The sequence below is a fragment of the Schistocerca piceifrons genome, chromosome 4 (assembly GCF_021461385.2).
Source record: "Schistocerca piceifrons isolate TAMUIC-IGC-003096 chromosome 4, iqSchPice1.1, whole genome shotgun sequence".
In the NCBI taxonomy this organism is placed as follows: domain Eukaryota; kingdom Metazoa; phylum Arthropoda; class Insecta; order Orthoptera; family Acrididae; genus Schistocerca; species Schistocerca piceifrons.
This window is the reverse complement of record NC_060141.1, coordinates 438,711,461-438,728,367: the sequence shown is the minus strand read 5'-3', so window position 1 is coordinate 438,728,367 and position 16,907 is coordinate 438,711,461.

The following is a 16,907-nucleotide window of genomic DNA, read 5'->3' as shown; positions in this document are numbered from 1 at the left end:
ATTATCACAAAACCGTTAAAATATGTATCTGAAACCTAAAAATATATAAAAACTTAGAGAGCGATCTCACACGCAGTAACTCGCTTATGACGTCCACCAAAGATCCAACATGTTTCAAATTGTGTGACACTATCATTTCCTTTCAATTAATTTGTATGATTTAATGGGGTACTTCCCTCCTCTGCAGGTCACCAGGAATCAGACTATACTACCTAGGGGTATGGTAAACATCACAGGCGACACCCCGCAACACGTGCGGATAGGTAAGTTTTTCATAGAAATGTTTTTAAACAATTGACGTTCTTCATAAATATACACAAAATGAAAGCTGCCTCTCACTCTCTGACAAATCTTTAAATGTATATTGAAAGGATTCGAGGTCATATTAAGACTCCTTGAAGAACACCCGATGTTACACTGGTGTGCAAAATTTAAAGACGAAAGCAGCTTTTACATGCTGCTTCGACGCCAAGTAAAGTGGCTGTATGAAACGCGGATCATACATGGAAACAAACGCTATGACAAGGCTTAACATATCGCAGAATTTGAGTAAGAACACAGGCGTCTGTTCACAGGTGGTGGGGGGCGAGGGAAATGCGTGTGCACCGTGCGGTTGCAACAACACCGTAGAGGCACCAAATGTTAAATATGGCAGGGTCATCTTCGACAGTGAAAAGGCTAGTCCATTGTCTTCGCTTCTCAGCCCCTTGTGCGAGGAATACTACCATTTTTCACAAAAGTCCTTTGTGCGAGGAATACTACCTTTTTTCACAAAACGACAGATTCGCAAAATAGCAGGCGGGAAAATGAAATCAAGCTCTTTTTTCTATATTATCGTCCGTGCAAAATGCTGTTGTTAAGAAAGACTTTCACCTTCATTCAGATTTTCTACTACCCCTTAAGGAAGAATTTGAGCAAAGTTTCACGGATCTGACGGCATTAGAAAACGATTTTGATGTGTTTCCGTTTCCGTATTCAGCGAGTATTGGATAGATTAGTTCTGAACTACAACTAGAAATTATTGACCTGCAGTGTGATAGTGGACACAAGACAACTGCCAATGGAAGAAAGATATCTTGTAATTCTATAAACTCGTCACTCAAAATAGATTTCATCGTTTCCACAAACAGACTGCGAAAATGGTACGAGTATTAATGTTCGGTTCCACGTACGTTTGTGAACAACTGTTCTCTGCCATGAAAAATAATAGCAGGCGCCTGAGGAACTCGGTGTCGGTTCGTAATCTGAAATGCACGCAGCGTCTATAATAAACAAGAACAATTACTCCGAACATAGAAGCAACTGTTACGGCACAACGGGTTCGATTCCCGGCGGGGTCAGGGATTTTCTCTGCCTCGTGATGGCTGGGTGTTGTGTGCTGTCCTTAGGTTAGTTAGGTTTAAGTAGATCTAAGTTCTAGGGGACTGATGACCATAGATGTTAAGTCCCATAGTGCTCAGAGCCATTTTGTTACGGCAAAAATGCAAGAGAACCGAGAATCCCACAGTTTAATGACTCCATTTCAGTACAACCGTTTACAAAGTAACTTAGGCCCGTCACTTATCTATATCTGTTTATTTGTTTCATCTGTAGCAATAATATTTCATATAATGATTTCCGTCATCTGATCGCAGATTTAAATGCAGTGACGGACATACGGCGCCACTGTTGTGTCCTCCACTAAGCCTGTGACAATAGTGGGGGTGCCCAGATACCCATGCTTTTTGATTGCACCCTCCTGATCACAGCCTGTTCCACTAGCACATTTGCTGTGAAGCCCTGTCCTATGGTATAGTACAGTACAGTATAGTTGAGCCGTGGCTGGCTCACTTTATGCGTTGGATTAACCTTTGTTGCTATTCTGAGTTTAATCTCCCGCGATTATCGCGATTATGCTGTCACCCTCTCTCTCCGCGAGTGGCAGCAGCGGTGTGTATCGATATTCGCACCTTGTACTATCTTTGGCCTGGCGCTTATAGTTCCGGCTGTGCGGTGTGCGATCAGTTGGTCGGTTGGCGTGGAGCAGCGAAGAAATCTCCGCAGCGCGTAGTTTGGCCGAAGCCCCTGGCGGCGTCCACGCGCGGTCGGGCGTAGTTTGGCCGAAGCCCCTGGCGGCGTCCACGCGCGGTCGGAGTATGAGAGGCTGCTCCCATTGCTACGAGGTCCGTGGCTCACCGATCCTGGACACGAAAGTTGTGTCGTTTAGATTTCGTTGTCGACTATTGGGGCATTCCCACGAGCAACAACGTGTGTTTCGAAATTTTCAAATTTTAGCTGTACTTGGTTATTCTGAATTTAAGTTCACCAGCGGAATCTTATGCCTTGTGGCCGTTAACGTTCGGTTACCTGTCCTAGCCACTGACATAAATTCAGGCAGTGTAATTTCCTCATCGGGTTGTCGCTGTCCAGCACGGTGTGTAGTTTGACACCTCAATGTATAATTGGTTGTGGGCGCCAGTACCTTCTACGTTGTGCCATAGAACTCCCTGTTGTGTGCTGGTTGGGTGGAGCGGAAGTTATCTTGTAGGTGGGTCTGTTGACTGCCGTCGGCTGGGTTGTCATTGGATCGAGAATGATAGGGCCGACTGCCCATTTCACCTAAGCGAGCGTTAGTGTTTGAATTAAAGTCCGATCCTCGGAAACTTCTGGGCGCCGTTGGGTGTACTGCCTTTCCTTATTTGTTCTTGTTGTTTGTATTTGACGGCTTCTAGCCGATTTTTAAATTAAGAATGTTTCGCCCTTAAGGTGTAAGATTGTTTTGACCTTCAACCCAATTTAATGAACTGTTTTGAGGTAAGGCCTATGGCCTTTTAAAAATTTATTTTGATTTGAGTCTTTAGCCGATTTTAAAGTGTTTTTGCTATTAAGGTGGCAGATTCTTTAGGCCTTCAGCTTATTTGAAGAACTGTTTTAAGATAAGGCCTTTTGGCGTTTTAAAAAACTTACTCGTATTTTGGTTTGAGTCTTAAGTGACGGCCCTTCAACCGATTTTTAAATTAAAGTTGTTTTGCTGTTAATGTGTCAGACTGTTTTGACCTTCAGCCTAATTGGAAGAACTGATTTAAGGTAAGGGCTTCTGCGTTTTAGATTTATGATTTTGGTTTCAGTGTTGATTTATTGGCTTTCAGCCGATTTTAAATTAAAGTTGTCTTGGCCCTAAGGCATTAGATAGTATGGCGCATTCAGCGTGTAATTAAGTTCCAAATATTAATGCTGTGTGTTTTTATAATTTTCTTGGCTCTTGTAATGTTTGGTCAAATAAGTAAAGTTCTATGTTCGAGTGTAACTGACAGCCGCTTATTTTGGCCCCTTTGCACAATTTAAACTACCTGTCCTGTCCTGCAGGTTTAGCAGGGCGTCTCAATAGTATAGTACAGTATAGTAGAGGAGGTAACTGAAAGAAATACGCAATGTGATGAACAGAAATGACGCGTTTATTCAAAGACTGTAATTAAATTGTAGTCACCGCAGTTCCTGATGGTCACATGGCTATGGCAAAAGGAAAGACTTGTTTCGTCATAGGGTGTCTGATGACGTCGGAAGGCAATGCATGCTTTGCAATGTGCTCAATGCTGGAGGCAAGGTTGACAAGGAGGTCTTGTGGTAGTGCGATCCATTCCTCCCTCAGCATGGGACAATACAGAATAGTTGTTGCGCGTGGAAGAGCTGCAGCACGTCTCCACAACGCATAAAACACGTTCTCGATAGGAATGCACAGACCAGTCCATTTGTCGAATTTCCTCTCCATTCAAGAGCTCCTCCACATGCGGTCGTGGTCGTCCATAAAATGGGGGGAAGGAGTACTGCGTCTCCAAAACGTGGCCGATGAGTGTGCCGTCTTCTAAGATTTGGAGACCTGTACGCCCCTGCAGCATTATGCGAACCTACACCATAATACCTGCACTACGAAAACGATCATGTTCGGTAATGTTCCTGCATGCATTGTGTGTTCCTTCCCTTCATTATATGAGGGTGCGTTCAAAACTGCTAGTGAAACCTTCACCCGAGAAGTCAACGCTACCCACTTCTTGTGGTCGAGTCCCTACTCACTTGGCAGCATCTTAAATGGTTCCACCTATGTGCGTATGTCGACGGAACACAAAGTACTGATCGTTGGGTAAACAGATAACATGCAGCCGCCATGACACTGTGTAGTGCGAGATTGTGTGCCTTGCAGCGCTGTTAATGGGGGTTTCGTCCGGTCCCCTTTTGCTGTTGCACAACGTAGCGGCCATCCGCTGCTGTCGTTGAGCGTGGTCGACCGGGTTGCAGTGCATGTGGTTCGGAGCTTCGGCAAAGCACATGAGGCAGTGCTGTGAGCAATACCAAATTCCAGAACTACACTCGTCATACTTCGTCCTTCTTCCGTCTTTCGGCGATTTTTCCCTACAAGAATTCATCGAAATGTGGTGTATGGGCGATGTTGTAATGAAGAACACTCCCATCACAGCGCACCGCTACTGCTTGCCGATAGACACACACTGTCTTTTTCCCGTTCCTTCAGCTGCCTTGGGTTACGGGTACAAGCCCATTTGGAGCTATAGTCACATTGATCTCACGTTATGCGACGTCCAGCTATCTGGGCTCGACTGCAAGACCTCTGGTAATATGAAACTGCTGTTTCATTCATTTCCAACTATATTATACACTGCCATAATAAAATAGTACACTAGGAAAGGTGATGTCGATGTTGATCCTATGACGATATATGCCAACATGGCGACAGTAGATGTATTGATTATTATTTCAGTGTCGTTCGCCAACAGACAGCGTAGTGGTGTAGCTACCAGAGCGCCATCTGCATCTACACATTAACAGCGAATGCCCACAACCACAACGCTCAATGTGGTCTGAACGGGTGAAGCAAGAATCACCCAAAAACCAAATGGGCGAGTTTGAAAAGGGTCAAATTGTGGCCTTCTGAGTAGAGAGATGGTCCTTTCGGAGAATTGTCCCGAAAGTTGGACGTGGTGCGTCAGTTGTGCAACGATACTGGTAGCAGTGGTCACGTGAACAGTCTATCACCCGTAAATGGTTCTTGACTTCCACGCAGCACGGACGCCCGCCAGGATCGTCATACTGTAAGGGCAGCAGGCAGATCATACAGCTACCACAGCAAAGATAAGAGGGCTTGTGAGCCCAGACATGTCAACACGTACTGACGAGAACCGGTTATAAGCAGTGGGACTGTGGGCGCGCACACCTCTAGCCCGACTTCCACTCACGTGCACGGCTTGACTGCTGTCGTCGGAACATCACTTGGATGTTGTGCCGTAGTCTTCAGCGGTGAAAGTAGATTCTGCGTGTACACCAATGCCGTGCGGGATTAGCCGAGCGGTCTGGGGCGCTGCAGTCATGGACTGTGGGGCTGGTCCCGGCGGAGGTTCGAGTCCTCCCTCGGGCATGGGTGTGTGTGTTTGTCCTTAGGATAATTTAGGTTAAGTAGTGTGTAAGCTTAGGGACTGATGACCTTAGCAGTTAAGTCCCATAAGATTTCACACACTTTTTTTTTTTTTACACAAATGATGGTCGTTTGCATGTACGACGCAGGCCTACTGACCGCTGTCTCGTAGAGTGTATTCCTCCAAGGCACAATGGCCCATCCCAGGCGTTATGAACTGGGATGAGATAAGATATATCTCCTGTTATCTTTGGTGTTCCATAAGGGAACTCTAGCCGCGGCTCAGTAGGCGCAGAATGTTGTTAGACCCATTCTTTTACCATTCTTGCAAAATGAAAGTGATGTGTTGTTCCAACTGGATAATGTGCGCCCACACGCTGCCCGTGGAACTAAGCTTGTTCCGCTGGACGGTGCAGCAACTTTCTTGGCCAGCACGATCTCCAGACTTGTCTTCAATCGAACACATGTGTGATATGATGTGACGAGAAGTGACTCGTACGACTTGTCAACCAGCAACTCCTATAGATCTGCGTGAACAGGTTTAATATGCGTGGCATAACGGATCCCATGATAATATTCGTCAGCTGTACAATGGAATGAATGCCAGAGTCAGCGTCTGCATTTCCGCCTGATGAGACTACACCACATGCTAAAGTTGTTGTTCCAGCGTGGGTCGATACGTTTTACCACAGAACCGCGTCTAGTACTGTTCTATAAATGTTATCTGAGCCGTGCGGGCTCGTGTTCATACCCTTTATTGTTTGTCATCTTCTCTTTAAGATACTACCGCCTCGTTTTCTTACTAGATTTACTGGCGTCACTAAGTTCCTGTCTTAACTGCCCGTGACAGGCAGCAGCAGCGCTTATCGATAAGAGCACTGTCGTATTATCTTTGAAGCGACCGCTAGTATTTCCGGCTCGTGGTGAGTTGGGAGCTCAGTGGTGGCGCAGCAGCAGTAGTGAAGTTGCGAATGGACCAGCCGTGGAGTCAGTCGGGGGACGGACCATCAGTGAAGTCGGGGACTGGGCGCCAGTGAGGTGCGGACAGTCAATGCTCACCGACCGCTGGCAACACACATGAACTATCTGACAGAAGGAGTCTGGAGTAGGACGACCGTTGGTTGGTCATTCGGTTGGTGGTCTCATCGGGTGACGTGTGTTGGGTCTTTGACCGTTTCTGGGCCTCGTCACTTGGTCATCGTGCCATAAGTGGGTTGGTTCCTTCCTGGTGCAGGTATGTCGGTTAGCCAGTGGGCGTGTTCCTTCTGCACAGATGGGTCCGAGCCAATGTGCCCGGGTCGCCGTGTGTCCGAGTTCCGAACGGACATCGAGTTGAGTCGAGTTGGAGCTGCAGTCAGCTTCGGACAGCCAAGACTCGCCCGACCGTCCCCGACACACATAACTTCAAAGGGAACGACCTGGGTTGGTCGTTCGGTTGGTCGTTGAGCAGTGGTAAAAATTGCTGTTTTGAAGAGCGCGCTGCAGCGCGTTGTGTGAAGCAGTCGCCCTCCCTTTCTGGCAGTGGCGCCACTGTGGCAATCGCAGCTTTGGTGTCTCCCTCTGGTGGGAAAGGGGACAGGTAGCCTGCTCACGTGCATTTAAGGGGCGCTATGATCTCGCTAGGGGGAGAGTCTGGTCAGTTGGTCAGGTGGGGCAGTCAGTGTCTGACTGTCGCCCAGAGTGCTAGTATGTGTTAGACCGCCAATCTGCTGGAATTTGTTCAGGCAATGGCCATTGGCGGTTGGATCGATCAGTTTGTCGGTCGCACACTGGGACGCAAGATGACTTGTCCGTCTTGAGCGTCGGCGCATGTGAGGTCGCCACGTCAGTCCAGTGGCCCGCGCCGTATAGCGAGGGGTAGAGGCTTCGCGGCCGACACGAGTGGAACAGGAGTCAACCCACGACATCGGTCTGGCCGGAGCGAGCTGCGACGCCGTGATACAGACGATCGGCGCGCCTTTCTGCGTCCGTTGAAGCGGCTGGCAGCGGACGGTTCGGAAGAGCGTTTTGGGCGTGCTGCGCCAGGTCTTCGCCAGACATCGCAGTTTATTAAATGTTAAGTGATTCGTGATATGTTGTTTCATTTACTTGTTAAATTCTACTTGAGTTCCTGGTCAGTCTTTCTTTCGCAGCTTGCTCGTCTGTCTCTCGTCCGCATTTAGGCAGTTAATGTCTGTCTGTCTATCTGCCATACGTTAATAACTGCCTCTGTCATGTTTGTCGGATTCGGTGTTAACGAATTTGTTCCTTGAAGTGTACCTTCCGAATTCCTGAAATATGTTTTATCTTGCCTATCATCTGGAGAGGCAGTATGTGTGTAATGTTGAGCATGTTTGTTCATTTTATGTAAGACTGCATTTCATGGGTTTTTAATCAAATGGTCATTTTAGTATATAAAGTTTCCACCCTTTCACCGTAAGAATTTTCTTTTAAAAACAAGTTGCACTTTCGGTAGCAAGTAATTTTTTTTAATGTGAGTGTTTTGTATCTCTTCCATCCCTCCTACGGTGTGCATAGTTAATGTGTATGTCTGAGTTGTTAAAATTTTTAGTTTAAAGAAATCTGGTGTGTTGCAGAATTGCACCAGTGTAGTGTTTCAGAGGTTGTTGTGAGCGGTCGTGACTACGGCCGTGTTAAAAGGGAGCGGCAAAGAAAATAAAATTTCCATTTGTTGAAAGAAATTTGTTTTCATCAGTTACCCACTGGCAACTGCTTCCACGCTCACATAGTGTGATTAAATGTGTTAATGTTCTTGATGAATCGGTAGTAAATAAAGTAAGAAAAGATTTCGAAAGTAAATCCACGGTTCAGTCGTGTCATCGAACGACGTGTATTTTGTCTCTGACCGCTTGTAGAAACTCTCTGTGTGTCGAATTGATTCGTCCTTGTTGTTCCACAGTGACTGATTTTACGATTGTTCGAGTTCTTGTGCAAGTGTGTTTACGTGTGATTTCCACTGAGCAGATGAATGCTGTCTGCGTATTGGAGTAGTCAGTCCGTCGGTTGAAATAGAGCAGCGAGTGTGACGGGTGGAAGGGAATTAATTACGCTGTTGGTTGGTTCTTCAGCTGTCCCTAGGTCGTGTTGCCGTCCGTCTGTTTAGTGTTACGCTTGGCTGCCTGTCTCACCTAAACTGTTATTAGAATTTCCTCCTCAGGCCCACCCTTGGAACTCTTCTGAGCACTAGTGTTTGTTTTTCGTGATTTTCATTTTATTTGGTAGCAAGTACTGTGCCAGGCCTTCAGCCTTGTATTAATATTGTCTGTTTTGTGCATAGTATACGGCCTTCAGCCGACTTCATGTCAACTATTTTAAGATTAAGCCTTCAGCCATGTTTTATTTAAAATTCTTGTTACTCTATATTTAGGCCGTCAGCCGTGTTTGTTCAGAATCTGTGACTTTAATATGTAAATCCTTGTTTGTAAGCCTTCTCTTTAATTATATTGAATTCTTCAAACGGCCTTCTGCCGCTTTCTGTAAAGTTTATCTTAAGGTGGTCGTTAATTATTCTTCAGTAATTTTTTGGGCCTTTAGCCGTGAAGATATTGCACTTGAGGCGTTATTCTCAATCCCGGTGTTTTAAAAGCAAACATTTAAACTTTTTCTGGAGAAGTTACTTGGGCCCTCAGCCGTGAATTGATCTTTCTTGTTTTAAAGAGAAAACTGCGCATTGGTTTCAAGAATAAAGTGTTCTTGTATAACTAACAGTAACTGACCTTCGCCCCTTTCCACAACCTGATCCGCTCTGTCCTGCGAAATCAGGTCTCACTCATTACATGTACTCCGTAAAACTCTTGTGTGAATTCGAAAGCTCCAAAAAGCGTTACTAATTTTTCTTCTGAGGATGTATGATACGTTGCTTTCTGTAGCTTGTCACAAAAGTTTACAGAGCAATGTACTTTCATTGCTGTGGAATATTCGTCGTCCAGTGTTACGTACGGGCTATATTAGCCAGTTACTGGTACAAGAGGTTTTGAACGTGAACTGTGCTTACGGACTCCGTACCTTAGTCCCTAGTCAACTGGGTACTATGCAGGGTACTCCCGTGTGCAAGTGTCGAAATCGCTGTAATGGAGAGAGCAGCGGTGGTGGAGAATCGAACCTGTGCAGCACATGGCGTCCTCGAATATGGCGGGGCGCAGGCAGGCGGGAACCGTGCTAACAGCCCCGCCGCCGGCCCACCCGGAATTAATTTCGCCCCCGCGCGCGGGGCGGCAGGGCGGCAGATCGGCGCGCCGCCCATGACCCGCGGGTCGAAGGCCCGGCCAGCTGCCGCCGGTATTGGCTGCCCGCCCCGCAGCACGCGCCGGCTCCATTGTGGTCGTTACCGGAAGTATCAGCAGCGCGGCGCTGCCTGCCTGTGAATTAGTAATCACCTATAGACGCCGCACGCGGAAGGGCTTGGGAAATGTCGTAAAGGCGTCAAAACATGCCGGATCGGCGTACGTGGGTTTAATGCCTACCATAAAAATTTGAGAGGGACATTTAATTAATGGGATTTACCAGGTACCCATTCGTTTGATTCCTTTATTTCCCCACAACACTCATGGCAGTAACAAAGATATTCGCAGATATATGTATATAATACGAATGTTGATTTTAATGTATTTTATTTACCGAACGGTTTCCGTACAAGACCATATACAGTTCAATAAGGTAGAACAATTCTGTATACAATTACTATGTGAAATGCAGACCCTAGGTGATTAGCACTTCCATTTCACATAGTTACACTATGTGATCAGAAGTATCCGGACACGTGGCCGAAAATGACGTACGTGACGCCCTCCATCCGTAATGCTGGAAGTCTGTAAGCTGTTGGCCCACCCTTAGGCAGCCGCGGTGGCCGAGCGAGTCTAGGTGCTTCAGTCCGGAACCGCGCGACTGCTACGGTCGCAGGTTCTAATCCTGCCTTGGATTAGATTAGATTAGATTAGATTAGTTTTTCGTTCCAAAGATCCACGCTGAGGAGATCCTCGTGGATGTGGAACATGTCGTGTTTTTTAAGCTGAGATAAAAATAGTAATAGTATGAATATACACAATATATCATTTGTTTATATTAAAAAATTCGTCAATGGAGTAGAAGGAGGTGGCCACTAGTAAGTCTTTCTGGCTCCTTTTAAACTGATCTTTATTTGTAACTAAATTTTTTATGTTTGCTGGCAAATTATTGAAGATGAGTGATCGTCATTAGTGGACCCCTTTTTGAACTAAAGTAAGTGCTTTTAAGTCCTTGTGGAGGTCGTTTTTGTTCCTGGTATTGTATGTATGAACCGAGCTGTTTGTTGGAAAAAGAGATATATTATTTAGGGCAAATTTCATTAATGAGTAAATATACTGAGAGGCAGTAGTTAGTATATCCAATTCTTTGAAGAGGTTTCTACAGGACGTCCGTGAATTTACTCCACAAATAATATGTATTACACGCTTTTGGACTCTGAAAACTTTTGTTTGACTTGAAGAGTCACCCCAAAATATTATACCATATGACATTATGGAATGAAAGTAGGCAAAGTACGCAAGATTTTCCATTTTTACGTCACCTATGTCTGCTAACACTTGAATTGCAAATACAGATTTGTTAAGGCGTTTCTGCAGTTCTGTGGTGTGCTCCTCCCAACTGAACTTATTATCAAGTTGTAATCCCATGGCATGGGTGTTTGTTATGTCCATCGGTTATTTAGGTTTAAGTAGTTCTAAGTTCTAGGGGACTGATGACCTCAGCAGTTAAGTCCCATAGTCCTCAGAGCCTTTTGAACCATTTTTGAACGAAGTCGGCATTCCAAAACATCCCAAAGGCGTCCAAAGATGTTCTATCGGATACAGGTCAGGACTGTGTGCCGGCCAGTCCATTACATGGATGTTATTGTCGTGTAATCACTCCGCCACAAGCCGTGCATAATGAACAGGTGCTCCATCTTGTTGAAAGTGGCAATCACCATTCCCGAATTGCTCTTCAAAAGTGGGGAGCAAGAAGGTGTTTAAAACAGCAATGTAGGCCTGTGCTGTGATAGTGCCACGCAAAACAACAAGGCGTGCAAACTCCCTCCATGAAAAATACGACCACACCAAAACACCACCGCCTCCGATTTTTACTGTTGGCACTACACACGCTGACAGATGACGTTCACCAGGCATTCACCATACCCACATCCTGCTATCTGCACTCCATCCAACGTTTTTCCACTGTTCACGATTGAGCTGTGTTCACGACTAAACAATGGAAAAAAGTTGTCTATAATATGTCACCAACTCATCTGTGACCTCACAGAAGTAAAAGCTAAGTGTCGTCATATAATACGACAAGATTGTGGGAGGCATAGATACGAGCAGTTTCCAATTGCAAAGTACGTAATGAGCAAAGCTTTTGCATTTAATTGACGTTACATGCTTTGGTACGCGCGTCTCACAAAAAAAAAATTGGCGAAAGATGGAGACTGAAAATCACGAGACGGACTTTGTGCCCGAGTGGTTCTAGGCGCTTCAGTCCGGAATCGCGCTACTACTACGGTCGCAGGTTCGAATCCTGCCCCGGGCGTGGATGTGTTTGGTGTCCTTAGGTTAGTTAGGTTTACTTAGTTCTAAGTCTAGGGGACTCGTGTCCTCAGATACTAACGTTGGTGTGTAGAATATATGAGTCTGGCGATATACCATCTGACTTTCAGAAAAGCATCATCCACACAATTCCGAAGACGGCAAGAGCTGACAAGTGCGAGAATTATCGCACAATCAGCTTAACAGCTCATGCATCGAAGCTGTTTACAAGAATAATATACAGAAGAATGGAAAAGAAAATTGAGAATGCGCTAGGTGACGATCAGTTTGGCTTTAGGAAAAATAAAGGGACGAGAGAAGCAATCCTGACGTTACGGCTAATAATGGAAGCAAGGCTAAAGGAAAATCAAGACACTTTCATAGGATTTGTCGACCTGGAAAAAGCGTTCGACAATATAAAATGGTGCAAGTTGTTCGAGATTCTGAAAAAGGTAGGGGTAAGCTATAGGAAGAGACGGGTCATATACAATTTGTACAACAACCAAGAGGGAATAATAAGAGTGGACGATCAAAAACGAAGTGCTCGTATTAAGAAGGGTGCAAGACAAGGCTGTAGCCTTTCGCCCCTACTCTTCAATCTGTACATCGAGGAAGCAATGATGGAAATAAAAGAAAAGTTCAGGAGTGGAATTAAAATACAAGGTGAACGGATATCAATGATACGATTCGCTGATGACATTGCTATCCTGAGTGAAAGTGGAGAAGCATTAAATGATCTGCTGAACGGAATGAACAGTCTAATGAGTACACAGTATGGTTTGAGAATAAATCGGAGAAAGACGAAGGTAATGAGAAGTAGTAGAAATGAGAACAGCGAGAAACTTAACATCAGGATTGATGGTCACGAAGTCAATGAAGTTAAGGAATTCTGCTACCTAGGCAGTAAAGTAACCAATGACGGACGGAGCAAGGAGGACATCAAAAGCAGACTCGCTATGGCAAAAAAAGGCATTTCTGGCCAAGAGAAGTCTACTAATATCAAATACCGGCCTTAATTTGAGGAATAAATTTCTGAGGATGTACGTCTGGAGTACAGCATTGTATGGTAGTGAAACATGGACTGTGGGAAAACCGGAACAAAAGAGAATCGAAGCATTTGACATGTGGTGCTATAGACGAATGTTGAAAATTAGGTGGACTGATAAGGTAAGGAATGAGGAGGTTCTACGCAGAATCGGAGAGGAAAGGAATATGTGGAAAACACTGATAAGGAGAAGGGACAGGATGGTAGGACATCTGCTAAGACATGAGGGAATGACTTCCATGGTACTAGAGGGAGCTGTAGAGGGCAAAAACTGTAGAGGAAGACAGAGATTGGAATATGTCAATCAAATAATTGAGGACGTAGGTTGCAAGTGCAATTCTGAGATGAAGAGGTTAGCACAGGAAAGGAATTCGTGGCGGGCCGCATCAAACCAGTCAGCAGACTGATGACAAAAAAAAAAAAAAAAAAAAAATAAAAATATGCTTAGAGCCATTTCGACCATATTTTTGAAAATCATGATCATCCTTAGAGAAAAGGTGGCCGTGTCCTTCCAGTAACAAAGGTTATCAATCGATCGCCCATTTCGAACACCAACAGCGAGTAGTCTTGTCTGGCACTTTCCACAATATTTTGCAAATACAAGAAGGAAACATCATAAAGCAGGTTTGAACCATGCACAAGGAGGTGCCTACTGCAGAGCGACAGGTTCTCTGTGCAACACCGTGTTTTAAAATACTTCACACAGAAAAAACTTTCAATATAGTAAAAAAAATTTCATTTCCTTTTTCAACACTTTGTATTCGATCCAGATTCACGTCAGCATTAATCCCTAAAATCAACAAATGTTATGGACAGTGAGCAAGGCAAGAAGCCTGATTGCACCATCCAACGCTAGGACAAATTATCCCACAGGAAAGGGAATGCACACGACAAGTACGCACTACAGGAGTTAATTACAGCACTACTCTGTAACGAACCAGTAGAGAAGAAGCCTCGCCTGTACCAAAATACTCAAAAAATATCCACGAAAAGCCTCCGAAATTCGCGGTGGAGTTCGGGTTAACTCTGTATTATGAAAACTCAGAATTCAGTGTCGTTCTCCTTTTTCCTGGCCTTTCCTACGCAGAATTCTGCAGCCACTACAGCAACCATCCGGAGGCACCGGTAAAAATAACTGTGACAAACTTTCTTATTGTCACTGTGTCGGCATTAAAATTTTTGAATTTGGCAGTATTAGTAACAGAGGGTAGCGTGAAACCTGTGGCGTCTCCTTTTTAACTTTGAGATTTTTTACGTAGTTTTTTATGTATATTTTAGTTACGTACAAATAATAATATTATACGGGTGTACTTGTATTTTTTGAAAGATAAGTTGATATGTACAGATTTTAAATGTCCATACATACGCCCACAAAAGAGGCGATTGAAACATAAATTTCGTTTCCTGTAGTTATAAGTTGTCCTTGGATAGGCTATACCATGGACGTTACAAGTTCTGTTGTACAATTAATTTCATCTTTGGTGGTGTCAATGTCACCATTTACTACTGTACCTTAAACGTAAGGTTAAGTACTATAGTACAGCCAGTTTAATCTTCAGAGTTGTCAGCCAACTTTAAAAGCAAATCTGTACTGCTGTCAGACAACTCTAAACGTAAGTCACCGTACTGGAAGTAGAATATGTACTTTACATATTGTCAATCTAACTTTTCTATACATCCCTATTTGTATCTGTTACAGTGAATATTCTGGTGGTGGTCTTGTTGATCTGTAGAGCGAAACCGCTCCGTGAAGAATACTAAATGCGATTTGTGGTTGTTTCCAAAAGCTCAACTTCCTAAGAGCTGAATGTTCAAGAACAGTGGCTAAGATCATGTAAGAGCAAGGAGGAACGAAATCGTAGAGACATAATACAGACTACGTCGTAGCATGACGAGAATATTTTTTTACAGTTCATATTTATAAATTACGAAACAATGTAGACTCTTTCCTTAGCGTTCGTATTCTCATTCACAACATATTCTTTTGCTGATTTGATTCTGAGTCTGCCTGCTGTTCATTATTGCTGAATTAATGTAAGTGGACGATGAAAATAAAATCTGAAATCGAAGTATTATTCACTAGTCGTGTGTATTATTTATGCAATCTTAGTCATAACTTAAGCTCAAAAATATTCTAACACTAGCCGCCTGTGTTAAAGACGAACTCTTTGTGGAAATGTTTTGAGTCAGCCTCATCGACATTTAACCATGCTCTATATCTGAAAAAGGAATCTGCAGTTTTCGGTATTACGTCAGAAAGTTTAATGATTTTCCCGATAGGTGGCGCGGTCAAATATCTTCAGTGATCTTATTCGTATCTCACAAGCCGAACTCACATAGAAGTGTTACAGTACTTTCTCATTAGCATTTCGTACGAAAAGAAATTTTCTTGATAATTACAGAACCAAGGATATAGCCTATTGCATTTCTACTTCGGGAGGCCTGTAATAGAAAAACTGACATGATGACCCCTGCGTAGGCAAAAGATTCTGGATTAGTCCTCCATTCGGAACTCCGGTATGAGACTGCCAAGAAAGAGGTGACTTTGAAAAAAAGACTGAATAACCAACCATAGGATGACATTCTACGAGTCGGAGCGTTGAATGTCAGAAGTCTGAACGTGGTCAGTTGGTTTGGGAGGAGGGTACCAAACAGCAAGGTTCAAATGGTTGGTTCAAATGGCTCTGAGCACTATGGGACTTAACATATGTGGTCATCAGTCCCCTAGAACTTAGAACTACTTAAACCCAACTAACATAAGGACATCACACACATCCATGCCCAAGGCAGGATTCGAACCTGCGACCGTGGCGGTCACGCGGTTCCAGACTGAAGCGCCTAGAACCGCACGGCCACATCGGCCGGCAACAGCAAGGCCATTGGCCCCATCAGATTAAGGAAGGATTCGAAAGGAAGTCGGCCGTGCCCATTCAAAGGAACCTTCCCGGTATTTGCCTGAAGAGATTTAGGGAAATCACGGAAAACCTAAATCTGGATGGCCGGACGCGGATTTGAACCCTCCTCCTCAATAACGCGAGTTCAGTGTGCTAACCACTGTGCCACCTCGCTCGCTTTTGAACGTGGGACGGAAGCTATAAAATCAGAAAAAGGGAAATGCCAAGGCTCAGTTGACATATAGTGCGGTCAGTGATGTCAAATTAAAATAAGGATTTCTGATCAAATGATTGTAGGATAAGATCAGCAGCTGCAGAATATGGTATGCGGGCGTAAGTATTAGTTTTGAATAGAATGGTACGGCAGAGAGTGAGCTACTGTAAGCAGTTCATTATCGTGTTGTTCTCATCAGAGTCTACAGCAAACAAACGCCGACAACAATAGTTCAGGTATACATATCGACGTCGCAAACAGAAAATCAAGAGACAGAGAAAGTATGCGAGGACACCGAGCGGGTAATTCTATATATAAAGGGAGATGAAAATCTAATTAACATACGGGACTGAAATGTGGCGATAGGGGAGGGAATAGAATCATTTACGTGAGAATATGGGCTTGGTAGTTGGAATGAGAGAGGAGAAAGACTTCATGAGTTCTGTAGTAAATATCAGTTAGTAATAGCCAATACTCTGTTCAAGAATCACAAAAGGAAGGGGTACAGCTGGAAAAGCCCGAGAGGTACTGGAAGATCTCAGTTGACATCATGGTCAGGCAGAGCTTTCGAAATCACTTGTTGGATTGTAAGGTGTACCCTGGAACAGATTTAGACAGATCAGAATTTACTAGTGATGAAGAGTAGGCTGAGGTTTACGAAATTAGTCAGGATGAATCAGTGCTCACAGAAGTGGGATACGGAAGTGCTAAGGAATAAAGAGACACTCTTGAAGTCCTTTAAAGTTGGGAATACAGCGATAAGGAATATCACAATAGGTACTTCAGTTGAAAAGGAGTTGTCTCTAAAATCAAGACC